Source organism: Cibotium barometz, chromosome 4 (genome assembly GCF_041138505.1).
Source record: "Cibotium barometz isolate CiBa-2024 chromosome 4, ASM4113850v1, whole genome shotgun sequence".
NCBI classification, from domain to species: domain Eukaryota; kingdom Viridiplantae; phylum Streptophyta; class Polypodiopsida; order Cyatheales; family Cibotiaceae; genus Cibotium; species Cibotium barometz.
In genome coordinates, this window is record NC_141049.1 from 31495244 (window position 1) to 31513659 (window position 18416).

General features: G+C 44.8%; 1 pseudogene; it reads left to right on the plus strand.

Annotated features, from left to right (window-relative positions):
• The first annotated feature begins 300 nt into the window (after nucleotides 1–300).
• Nucleotides 301–18416, plus strand: part of LOC147639157 (uncharacterized) — a 31433-nt pseudogene continuing 13317 nt past the window's right edge.

Below are 18416 nucleotides of genomic sequence, written 5' to 3' on the forward strand. Positions count from 1 at the left end.
TCTTCTTGAGCTCTTGCATCAGCCAAGTACAGAGGTTGATCAGGAACTTTCTTTGGTCTGGGCGGGATGGTCAGCCAGAGCCCGGGCTAAGGTCGCTTGGGAAGTTATTACACCTCCGCTGGCCGAGGGGAGCTTGGGCATTATAGATCCAGTTGATCAAAGTAGAGCCTTATTGGGGAAGCTTATTGTTCGGGGGCTACTTCCAGGCGCTGAGCCTTGGAAAGAGCTTCTTTTACAGCGGCTGCAGGCTCGGGCTCCCCCAGCAAGGGGCACTTGGGCACCAGAGGTACGATGGATCTTCATAGAGATGAGGAGGACAGGCCTCAGTAGAGGATGGGAGGACAGATTTGCCTTGAGCATCCTGCGAGCTTGGGAGTTGCTGAGACCGGGACTCTCTCAGAGACCTCCTTCTTGTGATGAGGAGCAAGCTAGACAGCCGCTCATCTAGAGCCTAGTGGTTCACACAGAGAAGGGTCATATGCTAGGTTCTCGGCCTCATCTAGCCTGGGGACCATTGGCGGCAGACCTAGCACGTAGTTTTGGAGATTGGCAGGCCTTCTGCAGTCTCCAAGAGGAGATCCAGGTGGAGAGGTTGAGTCACTTTAGAGGGGGGCTGATTATGAGGGATGACATTCAGGAGGCACTCACAGAGGAGTGGTTCACGCCTCTCGAGCCAGTGGCCCCACAGTGGATGGGAGCCTTTATACAGTTGGAGATCCTGATTGCTGTCAGAGCTTGCACTGAGGATGGTAGATGCCTCTACTATGAGATTCAGGATGAGGGCAAACTTGAGAGAGTGGAGGTGGAGTCGCCTTTGGTTGCAAAGTGCATTTTTCAGAGGATACGGGTAGTGGCCGTCGCTTCTCGGAAGTGGCATATTCACCCAGACCCTGCAGATGTGGACTCTGATTGGCGCAGTGGGACCCTGGCGAGTACAAGTGGCATGATCCTTATGCATCAGGAGCTGTGTAGAGTGTGAGAAGAGATGAAGGAGAAGAACACACAGATGTCGATGGGGAGACCTGAAAGTGGCAACCCCCTATACACTCTATAGTATATATACGGGTACAATCATCAGGGGACGCTCGGCGTGGGCGGTCGAACAAAGGCAATGCGCCTCTTGACCCAAACAAATATCACTACATGCATCATGGGAAGTTCTAACCTTGATTGCTTAGTGGTGGGATAGTAAATCTCTATCGAGTCGCAAAAGACTTCCTTTATTTGGTCATCTTCGAATACCTTTGTATCTCTTTGAGTGATTCCCAACTTTCCTAGATTTTTCCTACCTGAACTCCCTCTCACAAGTCATGTCCCTAAGGCAAGTCTAAAAACAACAATTCATAAAGAGGAGTTGTATGCATACCTGGGTGGCGAGAAATTCCTATCATGTTTGGGTCGTTGGTGTGAAGTTAGAAATCACCTTTTTTCAGTATACTGTTCGGTTGGGGCGACCTATTTTGACGGCGAGGAGGATGGTCTCTCCAGCTGCATCGAAGCATTGGCGGCTACAGGGACTCTCACAAGAGTTCTTGGAGGATTTTTGGACCAGGCTCTGGGCTAGTCAACAAGCACGCAGGATCTCGACTTTCCAGTGGTGGCTGGTCGCCCACAGGGGCTCTGCAGTTGGCACCTGGCTTGTCTACAGCGGTCTTCCGGCGGCCTACGACCGATGCGGCCACCCTATGGAGACACAGAGACATTGCCTATGGGACTGTCCTTAGGCGCAGCAGATTTGGCTGCGGATGTTGCGCATTTTGGCCCCCCTCTCTCCAGAGGGTATGTATACGTGGGGTGCCGCTGCTTGGTCGACTTTGTCACGGCCTGCTATGGGCTATGAGACGGAGCAGGACAGCCAGGCCATCAGATTCATTAGGGGCCAGCCTTGCCTGGTTCCTTCACCGGATTTCTCGTCCGTCGGCTGGACACAGGAGAGGGATCTACGATGGGAGCTCCTCAGCAACCTCATCATCTGGTTCACCTGGAGAGCCCGGTGCTTCAGGGCCTTTGAGGGAAGACTAGAGCCACCAGCAGACTGTTCGGGGGATTTGGCAGGAGTTGATCCACACCCTGCGAGGACAGTATGACCGCATCCGGGGCGACTCGAATGAGGCGATCTTGCGGGCGCCAGGCCTTTCACACCACTTGGCGCAGCGGCCCCTTCTATACCCTACACGCGGGTTCCCCCCGCTGGCACTACAGGCCACCTATTTGGCTTTCCCCCCCTCCTATTGTATGATATAGCCCCTCAGTTCTTTGTACTGATATTTGTACTTTTTTGCACCTAGGGAGAGTCTCCCTAGCTGCCTTGCTTGGATCTATGCTTTGTTTTCTTATGAGCAAGAGAGGATCTTTTGTAGCCCTACGGGCGTTTTTATATAACTAATGAAAGGATCTTTACTTGAAAAAAAGAAATAAACAGGTTGTTCTGGAAGCAATCAGAGTCACGTTATGGTGCATAGTTGCATTCCGTACCCGTACTCATCCGATGTGTACTTTCAGTACTTTCTGTGCTACTCCATACGTAATGTACCTCGTATGGATAAGGTCTTCGTACCAAATATGAGGTTCAATGTACAACACTTATTTGGCCGTTTTTTAATTATTTTGGTTAGTGGTCATTGCTCAGTAGTTAATAGATTAGTTTTCATTTCAGTATTACCATTGTCTTTCATGCTATTTTTGTATGGATGCTACATATTTCTTATTTTACATACATACATGCGTATATATAGTAAAAAACGTGAACGTACTTAAAGTACTTATTTTGATGTGTACTTTACATACTCGTACCGTACACGTACTACACCGCACCTTACCTAAAGTACTCAACCACTATGCTATGGTGAGCAGGTGTCTTTGAGAAACTTGAGCTTATGGGGATACCTTATCTTGTCTTTGAAGTAGCATGGCAATCACTCTTGCACTCAATTTTACCTCCAGGTAAAGGATATGCCATGGTCTTCCTACCACAGGACATGTTGCTTAAGTGTTAAACAGGGCCCCTTTCTCCCTTTTCCAACAACATAATCATGAGGAATTGTTGCAGCCTGCATAGCTGTTCACACTGCTTTGTTGTGTGTCAATATTTTGTGATGGGTTTATGTTAGATACCTGTAACGCCGCTACGGGCGTTACCACAGGTGGGGACGGCCTCTGGCTCACCACCCAGCCATAGAGGAAGAACGAGGATTGCCCCTCATCCCCGAGGCTATATAGTGTGTGGCCTGCCGTCCACACTAGCCTGGCCGTCCATGACTCCGCACGGGCGTCCTCTTCCACTGAACCCCGGACATGGCCATCCGGTCTGTCGTCGGTCTCACAGGCGTTACAGCCTACGTGACATTACCCCCCCTTAAGAAGAGTTTCGTCCTCGAAAACAAACTGGGGAAACCTTTTGGAAATTGCACTACGGCGTTCCCAGGTAGCTACCTCCTCATCCCTATCTGTCCATTTAACAAGTACCTCCTGGTACACTTTATGTCGGGTTTGTCTATCACGATACTGTAGAATCTTTTCAGGTTCATGTGGTATCTTTGGTGGCTCGATCAAGTCCACCAAAATCTCTGGAGAAATTGCGTTCTCTAACCCGTGAACTGATTTCTTCAGTTTACTGACATGGAAGACAGGATGGACTTGAGAACTCTCCGGTAACTCAAGTTTATATGCTACGTCCCCAATCTTCTTAAGGATTTTAAAAGGACCACAATATCTCGGAGAAAGTTTATTACACTTTTCCGTTTTCATGGTTTCTGACTGCGCAGGAACCTTGAGGAATACAAAGTCACCTTCTACAAAGGTCACCTTTCTACGTCCTTTATCAGTATAAGTTCTAGCGCAATCCTGAGCGCTACGAATGCTCTCACGTGCGGCTCTGAGCATATCATTCATATCTTCAAGGAAGTCCTTGACAGATTGAATTTTCTCCTTTTCTAGGCCTACAGCCATCGGAGATCTCGGCTGGAATCCATACATTAACATGAATGGTGTTCGCTGAGTGTTTGGAGCTGTTATAGGCAAACTCCAATAAGGGCAAGTACTCTTCCCAATTAGATTGCTTCTTACTAACATAAGAACGCAACATATCCTCTAGAATTTGGTTAACTCTTTCAGTTTGACCATCAGACTCCGGATGATCTGCCGTACTCATACTCAGAGTAGTATCCAACTTTTTGAAGACTTTCCTCCAAAAATGACTGTTGAACTTTCTATCTCTATCCGACACTATATCTGCGGGCAGGCCATATAGCTTGTAGAGATGTTCAATAAAGAGTTTTGCCAACTCTGGCGTTTTAACAGTTTTCTTCGTGGCGATAAACTTTGCCATTTTAGTTAACCTGTCCACTACCACCCACACCGAGTCATTCCCTCGACTTGTCTTGGGTAAACCGGTAATGAAATCCATGGAAATGCTTTCCCATTTTCCTTGAGGAATCTCCAGCGGCGGATGGAGTAGTCCTCTAACCTTAAGATGTTCATGTTTATTGACTTGGCACTTACTGCATTTCAGCACATAAGTCTGGACGTCCTTAAACAAACTAGGCCAATAAAACTGTCTTTTTACTAGTGCATAGGTCTTCTGAATCCCAGGATGACCCGCACTTGGATTATCATGACTTTCTTTAAGAATTTGGGCCCGAAAGTCACCAATAGTTGGTACACATACTCTACCCTTGTACAGTAAATACCCGTCGTCAATGGAGTAATTAGCATATTTCTCCCTCTGACGAAGTTTATCACTTCCCTTTGAAGCCGTGGCAGTCAAAGGTGATGAAGGGCCTATGTCAGAGCTCTCCGGCTCCGAACTATACCCAGAAGACACGGCTAGTCTCTCTGGACTAACTCTCGCTTTCGTTCCCGTTGCACCTTCGGCCAGTCTCTCCGGACTAGCATTACGTGCCAACGAGGGAGGTGGTTGCATCTGTGAAGGAGTGCGTACGCGTACAGCGCGCCAGACCTCTGTAAAAGATGGATCGTGCTCACATAAACCACGTAGGGACTCCAAGAAATCATTCTTAAAGACTGTGAAACTAAGTTCATTAATCTGTGGCATGTGACTAAGTGCATTTGCCACTACGTCATACTTACCTTTCTGGTAACATATCTGAAGGTCAAACTCCTGTAGAATCTCCGCCCACCGAGCTTTCTACCCTTCAGTTTATTTTGACTTGAAAGCCATTTCAGACTTTCATGGTTCGTTCTGACCTCAAAAGTAGCACCATATAAATAGTGTCTCCACTTTTTCAGTGCATGAACTATCGCTAGTAACTCTCGCTCATAAGCCGAGTAGTTACGCTGCGCACGATCTAACTTTTTACTCTCAAATGCAATTGGGCGTCCCCTTTGCATAAGTACGGCCCCAATGGCCTCATTACTAGCGTCTGTTTCCAAAACAAACGGCTCATTTGGATCGACAATAGTCAAAACAGGTGCAGCTGTTACGGTCACCTTGAGCTTATCAAAGCTTTTCAGTTGGGCGTCCCCCCAACTAATGTTTTTAGTTTTTGACCGTAACTGGTCAGTCAACGGGATTGCGATCTTCGCGTAGTCCTTCACATACTGTTGGTAGAACCCCGACATGCCAAGAAAAATCTGCAGTTCCTCGAGATTCTTCGGCGCTGGCCATTTAAGAATAGCCTCTACTTTTTCTGGCTCCATCCGCGTACCATCGGCGGATATAATATGGCCAAGGTAGTGAATTTCTGTTTCAAAAAATTCACATTTGCTCTTCTTTGCAAATAGTTTGTGCTCTCGCAAGAACTCAAACACTAGACGCAAATGCTCTATGTGTTCTTTCTGTGTCTTACTGTACAGAAGAATATCATCTAGGAAAACTACTACGAATTTTCCCAGATATGGACATAAAATGCTGTCCATCAGCTTCATAAACGTCGCTGGAGCATTGGTTAGCCCAAATGGCATAACCAAAAACTCAAAATGTCCGAAACGGGTCCTAAATGCTGTCTTCGCAACATCTTCTGCTTTTATTCTAACCTGATGATACCCAGATCTCAGGTCTATTTTTGTAAAGTATCTCGATCCATAGAGTTGATCAAACAACTCATCCATGCGTGGCATTGGATACTTGTTCTTAATCGTTATCTGATTAAGAGCCCTATAGTCTATGCACATCCGCATAGATCCATCTTTCTTCTTTACCAGAAGAATAGGCGATGCCCACGGACTTGAACTAGGCCGAATGAAGCCTTTGTTCAAATATTCCGTCAATTGTTTTTTCACCTCCTGTGCCTCGGAGTGGCTTAATCTATAAGCAGGTTTGCTTATAGGTTTTGATCCTGGCATAACTTCGATGCCATGGTCTACTTCTCTAGATGGTGGTAAACCATCTGGCAAATCATCAGGAAAAACATCCTGAAATTCCTCTAATAAATTCATTAAAGTATCTACGTACTTTTTCTTTAATGTCTCATTCACCTTGGATTTTTTCTTGTTTGAATCACATGCATGCCAAACAGGGTTTTCAAACAGTGGGTCTCATCCAAGGCTATTTTGTTTTCCTTGTTTGTCTACGCAAACATCAATTACAGTTTCATCAACGGAAACAGAATTCAAAAGAGGGTAACAAGCATATACCTCTGCTATCTGGTCTCTGCGGACCGTTGTACACAGCTCCATGGAGGAAATAAGTGGTGTGGCAGGGACACTACGGTCGCCCTGCAGGGTAATGACTCTACCTCCGTGCTCAAAACATAGCGTATTATGTAAGTAATTCCGAGCTAGACTAGGGTCCAAGCCATACAGCCACTCACTGCCTAGATATACGTCTGCTTTGGCTAAGTGCATGACCTGAAAGTCAAGCGGAGCCTCGTAGTCCTGCATAGATAATGGGACCCCCAATACTACGGTATTCCATACCGTTTTTTCATATCCGTTGGCTAGGCCAACAGTATATTCATGATCACTCCGGGTCTCAGTCAACCCCAACTTCTTGACTAACGAGTAGTTCAAGAAGTTGTGGCTAGCTCCATCATCAATAAAAACTGTGACTCTACGGCCACCTATGGTGCCATATATGCGCACCATGTCATGCGGACCTACAGTAGGTTGCCACATCGCTGGTGTCACTGAACAAGCGTGATGCTCATCACAATGACACACTGTCACCTCTCTGAACTCTGCGGAACTGAGAGGGAGTCTCTACACTGTATGCAACTACCTAGAAGATTTACCATCTTTTTTGGGCTTGTTGCCACTCGTGCTGGCTTTAGGCTTTGGACACTCAGTCTTCGTGTGCCCTACTTCATTGCAATTAAAGCAGCGATTTTCCTTTCGCGCTTTAATATACTGCTCTTTCTTTTGGATTTCGCTGTCTCTTTCTTCTTGGATGGTCGCGATTTTTTAGACCAATGACCACCCTGTCCTTCCTGGTCCGTTCTATCCCCTTGTTTATCACTGCAGAACCCTTTTCTTTTGAGGCTTGACCTCCTCTTTTCACTACCCTCGGCCCTGCTCGTACCACCACGCGCACTACGGCGCTTGATGTCATCAAATATCTGCGCATACTTAATTGCCTCTGCTAAGTCTTTAGGCTGTAAGGGCTCTACGTACTCAAGGTAATAATCTTTGAGGCCTCTCTTAAAGCCTCGCAATGTCTGGAATGCATCGATTCCCTTTAGCTTGAGTACTATCTCCCTATAGTCTGATATGTACTGAGTTAGGGATTTGTTCTCCATCAAGCACTTGTCCCAGCTTCTCTCTGCCTCATTAATAGGCAAAAATTCTTTTCGAAATATCGTTTCAAACTCCGTCCAAGTGGCAGGACGAGTTGTCAAACTCATCCACCACTTGTATGCTTTGCCAGTTAATGAGAGGCTAGCCTCTACGGGCTATATACGGCTAGGCTGCTGTCGCAGCGCGTGCAAATCAGATCACTTCGCTAGAAATATATTGATCGAGTCTTTGTTTCTCTCCTTCTTCTCGCCAACCAAAATTAGGCGGTTTTAAGTCTTTTAATAACGACGAAGCTGTCGCTATACGGACGGCCCCGCGCAGGCGCATCAGCCTGTACTCCTGCAACCACTGGCGAGGCTACGCTCACCCGTGCCGCAGGAGCTCGGCTACCACGAGGAGTCGGAGTACTAGCCGAGGCGGCTGTCAGTGCATCTAACCGTGTGGAGATGCTCTATAGCATCGTTACTAAATCAACCTGGACTTTACCCATATTGTTCAGTTTGGCATTAAGATATCTAAATAGTCCACTAGAGAGCTCCGTCTCTGTCAGGACATCAACAGGGTCCAATAGGTCATAATTGTCGTCGTCATAATCCAAGAGGTCCTCCTCGGTCCCCTCGAAGACGTCGGTGTTCACGTCCTCTGGCTCATCGGCCAGAAAGGGGTCATCTGCTAATGCGGCCGCTGCGGGCTCGCTGTGTCCTAAGGTGGGGTCAATAGACGAGGAGGGCGCTGGGGCGGATCACGCGTGATCGACGAGCGCACTCCGGACCGGACAACGGTCGGGCGTGTATGGCCTGACAATTCAGTCGGGGTCAAACCCGCGACCGAGGACAAGAGACCTGAAAAACCTAGAGAAGTAGAAGGCAGTGGGAACACACTACGTCTAGCAGACATCTTTAATTCTTGCAAAAAAACAATGCGAGAACTCGAAAATTACAAAAAAACGCTAATAAAATGAGCAGTGGTGGAGAGAGAATAGTCACCCCCCTTTACGGTCGCCTGTCGATTTGTGTTGCGCTGCGAGCCTCCAGACAGTGCCGCTTCTCCGGGATGCTCCGATCCGAGAGAAAAAATGCTTGCAACTTATAACAAAAATAAATTTTCTCGGGAGGTTGTGCCTGAAACACTCGGATTATCCCTTGCCGGGATTATCCCTCCCCAGCCGAGAGAGAGGATCCGTTTGAATTTGTTTCATTTTTAATAAATTAAAAATGAATAATTAAAATATATTTAAAAATGATTTTTTTTCTTTTTTTTTTCTTCTCCTCTGGTGGCCGCCTACTTCGCTGGTTGGCTGGCCGCCACTTGGCTTGGCTGGCCGCGCTGGCTGCCGGCTGCTCTGGTGGCCGCCGCCAGCTGTGCGCTGGGCAGGCCGCCCATGTGCGCTGGCCGCCTAAGGGCTGGCCGCCGCCCCAGGCTCTTCGCTCCCTCTCAAACGAGGGTGAAATGATCCAGCAAGTCGCCCCCCCTCAAACGAGGGTCGCGAGCCTCCAGCAGTCGTGGGGCTGGTCTTCGCCCCTCCTCCTGACCAGTAGCATCTCATCTTTGCAGGGAAGCAGCTCAAAGATGGCCACACCCTAGCAGACTACAACATTCAGAAGGAGTCTACCCTCCACGTGGTGCTCCGCCTGGGAAATGCCCCCGCTAGTAAGGAAGCTCATGCTCGAAGTCAAGTCTCTGGAATCTAGACTCGGGCGCCCTCCAGCCATTTTCTTCACAGACGGGTGGTTTCGCCCCCCCCTCTACACCAGGCGATTTTCTCTACACCCTCTAATTTAGGCGAAAAGCTCTCTTTCGCATACAGGCCGATGCTAGTTACTCTACGTCTCTCCTCCACCAAAACGAAATCGTTTTTTGCAGACAAGCTTGAACAGCAAAAGAAAAACGAAAATTGCTTACCTGCTGGCAGATTCGCTTTGGTGTGTGCTACCGAGAGAGAGAGAGAGAGAGAGAGAGAGAGAGAGAGAGAGAGAGAGAGAGAGAGAGAGAGAGAGAGAGAGAGAGAGAGAGAGAGAGAGAATTCTTCCCTTCAATTTTTGGCCGCCTCCCTCCACACACTCCATTGTGGAGATAAGGATGAGGAGATGAATGGTTGAAAACCATTGAGTGGGCTCCGGTCCCACGGTCACGCACAGACCCTGACGACCCCATCGAACCACGCTCTGATACCAGTGTTAGATACCTGTAACGTCACTACGGGCGTTACCACAGGAGGGGGCGGCCTCTGGCTCACCACCCAGCCATAGAGGAAGAATGAGGATTGCCCCTCATCCCCCAGGCTCTATAGTGTGTGGCCTGCCGTCCACACTAGCCTGGCCGCCCATGACTCCGCACGGGCGTCCTCTCCCACTGAGCCCCGGACATGGCCATCCGGTCTGCCGTCGGTCAGGCGTTACAGCCTACGTGACAGTTTATTACAGTAAGGATGGGGTTGGTTAAGTGGCAAGCACCACTGGTGTAGGTATCCACAAGATTAGAGCTCATGCCATGGTGGGTGGAGAATGTCCGTAATGTGAGTGTAGGAGCAGATCTTGTGCAAAGAGAGATGGAGATGAGGTTCAAGCCATGGAGATGGTGTTGAAAGAGAGAAGTTACATTAAACGTCTTCAAAAGACCGAGTGGGTCTATGAGACCAAAAGTGATACGATAGTGTCTATGCAATTCCATCATGGTACAAAGAAAACAAAGACTGCTATGAGCTTGGAATGTCAAATCTGAGCCATATGATACAAAGTGGGACCATCATCATCATACAACCTATGGAGCTAATCCCCCAGAGGGGGAGGGGCCCATCAAGGATATCGAGCATGGGGCTAGCCTATAGAAGGCTCTATAGATCCGTCGGGCGTGGAAAGGTGGCTCTGTGCCTCTCCAAGATCTCCTTTGCTCGTGAGGTCCAGGGAGTCTAGGACATCAGGCTTCTTGTAGTGTCGTGGCCCGGTCTAGAGGCACGTTAGAGTGGGTTTTGGCGGGGGGTCCATGGATGGTGGGGTGTCCTCTCATGGTCGGAAGAATTGAGTGATGGTCGCCTGGGGCCGGCGGGGTGGATGTCTCCATGCTCGACTCCCTAATCAGTGAGTCTCTGTGGCGATGAAGCTCTAGTAGGAAGAGGCCTTGGTACCATTGATGTGGTAATCCATGATCCTGGACAAGGGTACAAACCCCTCTTTGAAGAGACAGTGGAACTTCCCTTGAATCTCATAATATATGGTGCATCTGCATATGAAGTGCTCCTCTGACTTGACCTCTTGTTGGCATAATGCATATCCTCTCCACAAGGTATCTGCATGGCTCTCCTTGTCTCTATCTTCAAGCGGTGCGATGACACCTGCAGCTGGCCCACTGCAATTTGCATGGCATGTGACATGTATATGTCAAGATATCTGGCCCTCTATATGAAACCATCCTCTGTAAGCCTTATGAAAGTGTCCATGTAGTACTATTGTTTGTGTGAAAGTGGCTCATGTGTTGTGATCCAGGTATCCTGCATGTGTAGTCCCAACAAATCATATCTAATCACCCGGTTCTTGTCATCCTGAAGGAGCCTGATGAATGGGTAGTCCGAGTCATACTAGAGTGGAGAGAGGCAATCCATATCTTGAGTCCTTGCCTTGTGAACAAGGTGCATACCCGGCTATACCATGACTCGTGCCCATTCGTGCTAGCTAATGGGAGGATTGTAGGGCGAGCCTCGGGGGTCTCTAGGGGACATGGCAGTGATCCTGTGAATGTATGTGAGTGTTTGGAAGAGTGCCTTTACTACCATGGGTGCTGTATCTAACTTTGCTAGGATAATATCATGTGGGATTGATGATTTGTTGCATATCATATGGCAGAGCATCATGATCTGAGGCCTCTCTATCCTCGGCCATTTGGTTGCTATAAGATCAAGTGCCCAAAAGGGTGCTTCATACATCAATGCTGGTGTTATGAGACTGACATGAAACATTATAAGGTAAGATTAGAAAATATTATTTATATGTAAAAGGTTTGCATATAAATAAGGTTCATGAGATTTCAAATTGGAAATACCTAAAGCAATGGTTAATAGACATTGAGGTCAATGTAAAAGGGATGTAAATGAAGCATAAGGGAAGCCCAAAGGCCACAGAAGTAGACACCCCCTTCTAGGGGGAGTTGAGGAGGCATTGGATAGTGAAAGGGTCGTGCCTAGCCATTGAGAGGTCAAGGGACGAAGTTGGAAAGTCATGCATCATCTAGGTCTATATAACCATGTGTTTAGGGTCTAGTTGGGATGGGTGGAGAATCAAAGTTCTAGTCTTACAAATCCTCAAGCTATTGATGCAAGGATCATTACATTGAGTTAAGTTCTATCTCTTTTATGTTTCATTGAGCTACTCATTGCTAACTCTAATCTCTTCTCTATTCATTTTCATAAGCTAATTCTTAATCTCTTCTCTATTCATTTCAACAATCCTCATATTTCTCAAATCTTCTCCATACAAATACTTATTGCTTAATAGATTGGACATACCTCTTGTCTAATTGATTGAGCATATCTCTTGCCTTATAAATTGGGGATAATTTGGAGATTCTACATAAAGCAAGTGGAGTACATGATAATTTTGAAGAATCATTGAAGCAAATATCAACAAGGAGAAATCAACGGAATTGTTCTTCCCATCATTTGAGACAATTCATAATTACCCAACCAAGTAAGGTCGTTGTGTTTCATTGTAAGAAACTTTTCATTTTGCTTATTATTAGAGTAAATGGTTTCTCAAGATGGGAAGGATGAAAATGGGGAGAAGGGAAAAAATCCAATGTCCTCTTTCCACATGGAAGAGGATATTACAAAAACAAATGAAATAGATATTCAAGATTTAGATCTTAATGAGTACGAGGATATAGAAATGAAAGAAAAAATCTGTAATATAGAGAATAAACTTGAGAAAATGACAGGAGGATTGAGAGTAAAAGAAGTATATAAAAATAACATTGATGAGGGAAGGAAAAAAACTCTAGAAAAATGATTGAATGAAACCATAGTTGAAGGGGGTCCCAAAACTAGAGACCAGGGTATGGTATTCAAAGATTTAAAGGCACCCACTTTTAGTGGAGAAGAGAGAAGGAGAGAAATAAAGATGCGGTTCATATTTTTCTACAAAAGTGGCAAGATTTGCATCTTTTAAGAAATGTGCCTGTCCCACTGGAAGCTAGCCTATCCATTAGAAGACAAAGCTTATAAATGTGGATGAGTTTAGAAGCTAGATAAGTACCCGATTCTTCGGATTCATTCAAGGAATTATTCTTAAAGAAATATCTTCTTGAAAATGAAGAAGACAGGAATTGGGAGGAGTGGGATAATTGTTTTATGGAATAAAAAAATTTAAATCTCACTCAATATATAGCTTGCTATAGAGAAATTGTCTTAAAACTTAAGGGTGTAGACAATTTCAAAAAGTAAGAGGCTTCCTTAGAGGCCTAAAAAAGGGAGTACAAGAAGGAAGTTCGCTCTCCAAAGAGCCAAAAAACTTAGATGAGGCTATAATATTTGCAAAAAAATTCGACGATACCATGGGTAATGGTAATCGTAAAGAAAAAGATATGAAATTTTCATACAAGCCTTATGGAGAAAATTTTGGCTCTCAAAAAAGAAAGGGTTTTTTCTTTAAAAAAGATGAACCTTCAAAAAAGCAATATGGTAGCTTCAGTCTGGCCATTGCTTTTTGGATGGAAAGCGGATGTAAAGTCCATTTTAGAACCCAGGTTCTTGACTAAAGCAACCCAAAAATGATTTCAAAAGTGGCCATCTTGGTCAAGCGATTATGACCAAGATGGCCACTTTTGAAATCATTTTTGGGTTGCTTTAGTCAAGAACCTGGGTTCTAAAATGGACTTTACATCCGCTTTCCATCCAAAAAGCAATGGCCAGACTAAAGCTACCAATAGTACCATTATGGATATTCTTAGATCCTACACTATTGATCGACCGACCTAATTGGGATCAACATTTGTCTTTATTTCAATTTGCATACAACAATACTTCCCATTAGGCTACTAGTCAAGCTCCCTTTGAAATTGTCTATGGCAAGAAACTTCCCATTCCTGTCTCTACCATAACTAGTGATGTTCCAACTACGGCTGCTGAGACTTTAGCTCATGACCATGCTACTATTCTAGCTGAAGTCATTGAATCTATTAAGCGAGCAAAATTAAAATACACCACTCAAGCTAACAAGAAACGACAACCAATGAAATTCAAAGAAAATGATCTAGTTTGCCTACGCATAGAGAAAAGACGTTTAAAGAATATTGCCAAGCATCCTAAGATCAAGTTGGCTCCTAGATTTTATGGACCGTTCACAATTACCCACACTAAGATCAAGTTGGCTCCTAGATTTTATGGACCGTTCACAATTACCCACACAAATCAATGAAAATGCATTCTGCTTGGGCATTCCCACTCACTAGAAGATACATAACCCATTCCACATTAGTTTACAGAGACCCTTTAAAGGCCCCACTCCTATTAACCATGTTATTGATGTTCCACCTCTCCTCGAGGATGACTCTGAAGTTCTAGTACCTGAAAGTATTATTGACCATGATCAAACAACTACCCATACTGGTATTGTGTATCATCTTGGCCATCTTGGTCATAATGGCAAGCGATTAAAGGATTTTTGAAATTAGTGACTTGTAGCTTAAGCACCCTCCATTATGGATTTTTCTCTGCAAACAGTGGTTTAGCAATCTTGCTATGGTTCTCTATGCCCCTTCCCTTGCTGTTTTGATCGGTAAGGATGGATTATGAAGAGGATTAGTGAAATTAAAGGTGGTTTTCTCCTTTGGGCAATAAATTGATGGAGATTTGTTGTCCAATGGTTAAAAATAAGCCTTCTTTCAACCATGCATATCCATAAACCCATAAACATCTTCTTCTTCAAATTAAATTAAAAATTTAGCAAAATCACCTATACCTTTGTCTCTTTCACCTCTTTGTCCACAAGTCTTTGACCGGCTTCAAGAAGCTTGAATTAATCCAAAGCTCTGATACCAATGCTGTTAATAGACCTCCATAACCATAGCTTCAAGCTTTGCAAATAAACAAGAAGGAGATAAATATAGCAGCTATGCACGACCAAGGGAGTGGATTCAATCTCCCCCCATGCATAAGTGAGCACACTTCCTCATGCATGTATTTATGTATTAGCAAAAAGTAAGTGCTCACAAATATAGCTTGATACATTTCACTTTGGGCCATTAATATCAAAAAGTAACTTGGTCCCCAAGCTTGGCTATTTACATTATAATTGTTGCAATTTAATTAAATGAAACTATGGGCAAGTGACCATCACCGCACATCAAAATACAATGGCAACGCACCAGCCAAAATCCGTCGCACCCACGCTACTCCGTGCACTCATCTGCTCCACCAAAAATAAAAGACACTTTAAATCTCGCTTATCTGCCCAACACGATGCAACCACTGCTCCACACTCTCGCGTGTAGCCAGTCACGACCATGTGGCAAATGAGTGTACCATTAATATGACATAAAATATCAATTAATTCCACAATTCTCATTTCCATAACATTGCTCTCTCCAAGAAGAAATTTCCTCTCTAGTCTAATACCTAACCTAAAGCAGATCAATTAGCACGAATGGAGACAAACTCTAGCCGACCTTGTCTGAAGTCATGATAATGACCCCCTTTCTCTCTTTTGTGCCCTCCATGAACAATGTAAGGGGAGAGAAAGATGAGGTGACTGTAGATCATACCTTATACTTTGATGGGACCTTCTTGTCATCTAGGAATAAGATGGACTCATTGCATCCAAGAAGTAAGTATGGCTCAGAGCTTAATCCAATAATAAGGCTAAGTATCTGGCTTTGTTAATAGGCTTATGCTTAGGTGAGCACATACAACAATAGTGTGAAATGCTAGCTATTGGGTTCCCATTGTGTGTGCATCATCTAGAGAGTAGGGACCATTACACTCAGGCCTTCCCAAAGCAAATTCTAGTAAAAATGGTTCCTTTCATTAACTCTGATGTATCTTTGGTGCTGCTCACAAGTGGGGTGGCCAACTACCACCCCCAACCCATCTGAGGCCCAAGTAAGTTTCCGCGTGGTCCAAACTTTCATGGGTGCCATCCAAGGAGTTTATCCAAACCCCTCCCATTGAGATAGATATGGAACCCATAAGGATAGTTGTGGTACCCCAGTATATGCTCAAGTGTTGAATCCAATCAAGAAAGTTCCTTCCCTTCACCCACAAAGGAGGAGAGACCAAGGTCAGCAGTTGTTGAGAGGCAATATTTACTAACATGAAGGTGGATCTGACCTTGTGTGGTCTTAATTCACGTGTTCAATTCAAGTGTAGTCATTTAGCAGGGAAGTTATAAGAATTAGTGACCTAATGGAAATCCTTAGTGGAGTAGAGGGTGGAAGCTCACCTAGTAGTGATGTTTGAGATGTCAAGCTCAACATGAGATGTCAAGCTCAACATGAGATGACACTCATGAGGCGCTTGCATGACTGTTTGACATTTATATCACTGGAGGGTTTGGTAGCTGGCACCGACATATCTTCGCTAGAGATTCGACAGCTAGACTGCAACTAGTCCTTATCTACTCACTCCTCTTAGCGCGTTCACATTATGGACCACTTGTATATACTCCATTATGTGTGTTAGTCACTTTATCTTCTTTGTAGACCTCTTTTGTTGTGTGGAGAAGAAGAAGAATGGTCAACCTCTCACCTTGTGTGTTCTCTTCTAGGGTTTGTGTGAGTGTGTGTGTGCTTGCAAGAGCTCAAGCTCTCTTCTCCCCTGCATCTTTTCATGGTATCATAGCCTGGTTCATTCTAAGGGCTGAGCGGCAAGCAAGAGAAGCACATGAAGCGGTACGAGGGTAAGAGCTTCATCTACTCTTCCCCCTTTGTGTTGGCTACTACATCCTTGTTGTTGGGAGTTGGGAGCTTTTCAGGAGGCACCGGCAAACGAACTCCGATTGAGGAGCTTTCTTCGCATGAGGAGAGCTATAGGGAAACTATTCTATCTGGTGGACAAAAATTTTTAGGCCAAAAAAACATTTCGGGTGTGTCTGGACCTCCATTTTTCAATTCGTAGGCGTTCACCAAGCATTGCGGGTAAGTTTCGATTCTTTGCAGAACTCTATTTTTGGAATTGCAGGAAGGGAGATTTATTGTGCAGACACTGTGTGTACTACTAAAGAGGTCTCAAAGTTGCCATTAGGTGTATGTATGCAAATTGAAGTCACTGGTTGTGACAGTTTGGGTGCAATACAGCGGTGCAATATAGCACCGCTGCTGCTGCAGAGAATACAACAGTTTGTGTAGGTCAAACAAGAGTGCTGTTTTTGGTAAAATTGTGTTGCAGAAGACAAGATGTCAAATGATGGAATAAACCAAATTCTTTTGCAGAGAAGCTTGACAAGAACAACTTCCATGCTTGGAGGTTTAGATTGACTGATTTCCTAATGGGAAAAGGTTACTGGGACTACATTTTGAAGGTGAATGAATATGAGGAGGCACCGGAGATACCAAATATTAATCCAACTATTGCAGATAAAAAAGAGTTCAAGGATTGGAATCAAGGAGCAAGGAAAGTCATGTATTGGCTTTCTATTATTATATAGGATACCATGATTGGGCATATACAGGATGCTAAGTCACCTAAGGAGGCATGGGACACCTTGGTGAAGCTGTATGAAACTAACACCAAGGCACGAAAGACTCAGTTAAAGAATGAGCTTCATATCATGAACTGAGACTGTGTCTACAATAGTATATTATGAACAGGACTCCTACTGCAGCCATATATGATGTAACGCCAAAGGAGAAGATTACTAGTAGGAAACCTAATTTGTCTCACTTGAAAGTTTTTGGATGTATTGCATATGTGCATGTGCCAGATGAGTTGTGCAAGTTGGATCCAAAAGCAAAAAAATGTGTGTTTATTGGGTATTCCCTTGAGCAAAAGGGATATAGATGTTATAATCCTGCTACATGTAAGTTGAGGGTAAGCAGGGATGTTGTATTTGATGAGATGAGTAGCTGGTATGCTACTGAAAAAGATGCTATTGGGGCTGATGTAAGTGGAAATGTGGTTGCACAAAATGCAAGTTAGCAATCATAGTCATTGAGTGGACCAGGAGAGTCCTCATCCAATGGTTCTGTTCATAGACCATGGAGTGGTAGGCTGCGTCATAATATTAGTCCTGAAAATGTAGTTGGTACATCACATAAAGGCAAAGAGAAAGTGGTTGAGCCCCTTGATATGCCTGATATTTGTGCACAGCATTCTCTTGTTGATGGGAGATTCTAGTGGCTCAGAGATGAGCCTTGATGAGGAGCTTGGAATTCCAACACAATGAGGACACCTGATGTGAAGAAGGCTATGGAACTATGATTATATAGAAAAAGTTGTACAGGTTGTAGAACCCGCATGTTTTGATGAGGCTATTGGAAATGTGTATTGGGAGAAAGCTATGAATGAGGAGATGGATGCATTGTATGGAAATGAGACTTGGGATTTGGTGCCACTGCTTGAAGACAAGAAAGCTATTGGCTGTAAGGGGGTGTATAAGGTAAAACATAACAGTGATGGTAGCATAAGAATGTACAAGGCTAGATTGGTAGCCAAAGGATATCCGTAGACACGGGATTGATTATGAGGAGACATTTTCCCCAGTTGTTTGCAAAGATGGCAACTGTGAGAGTTGTGATTATGG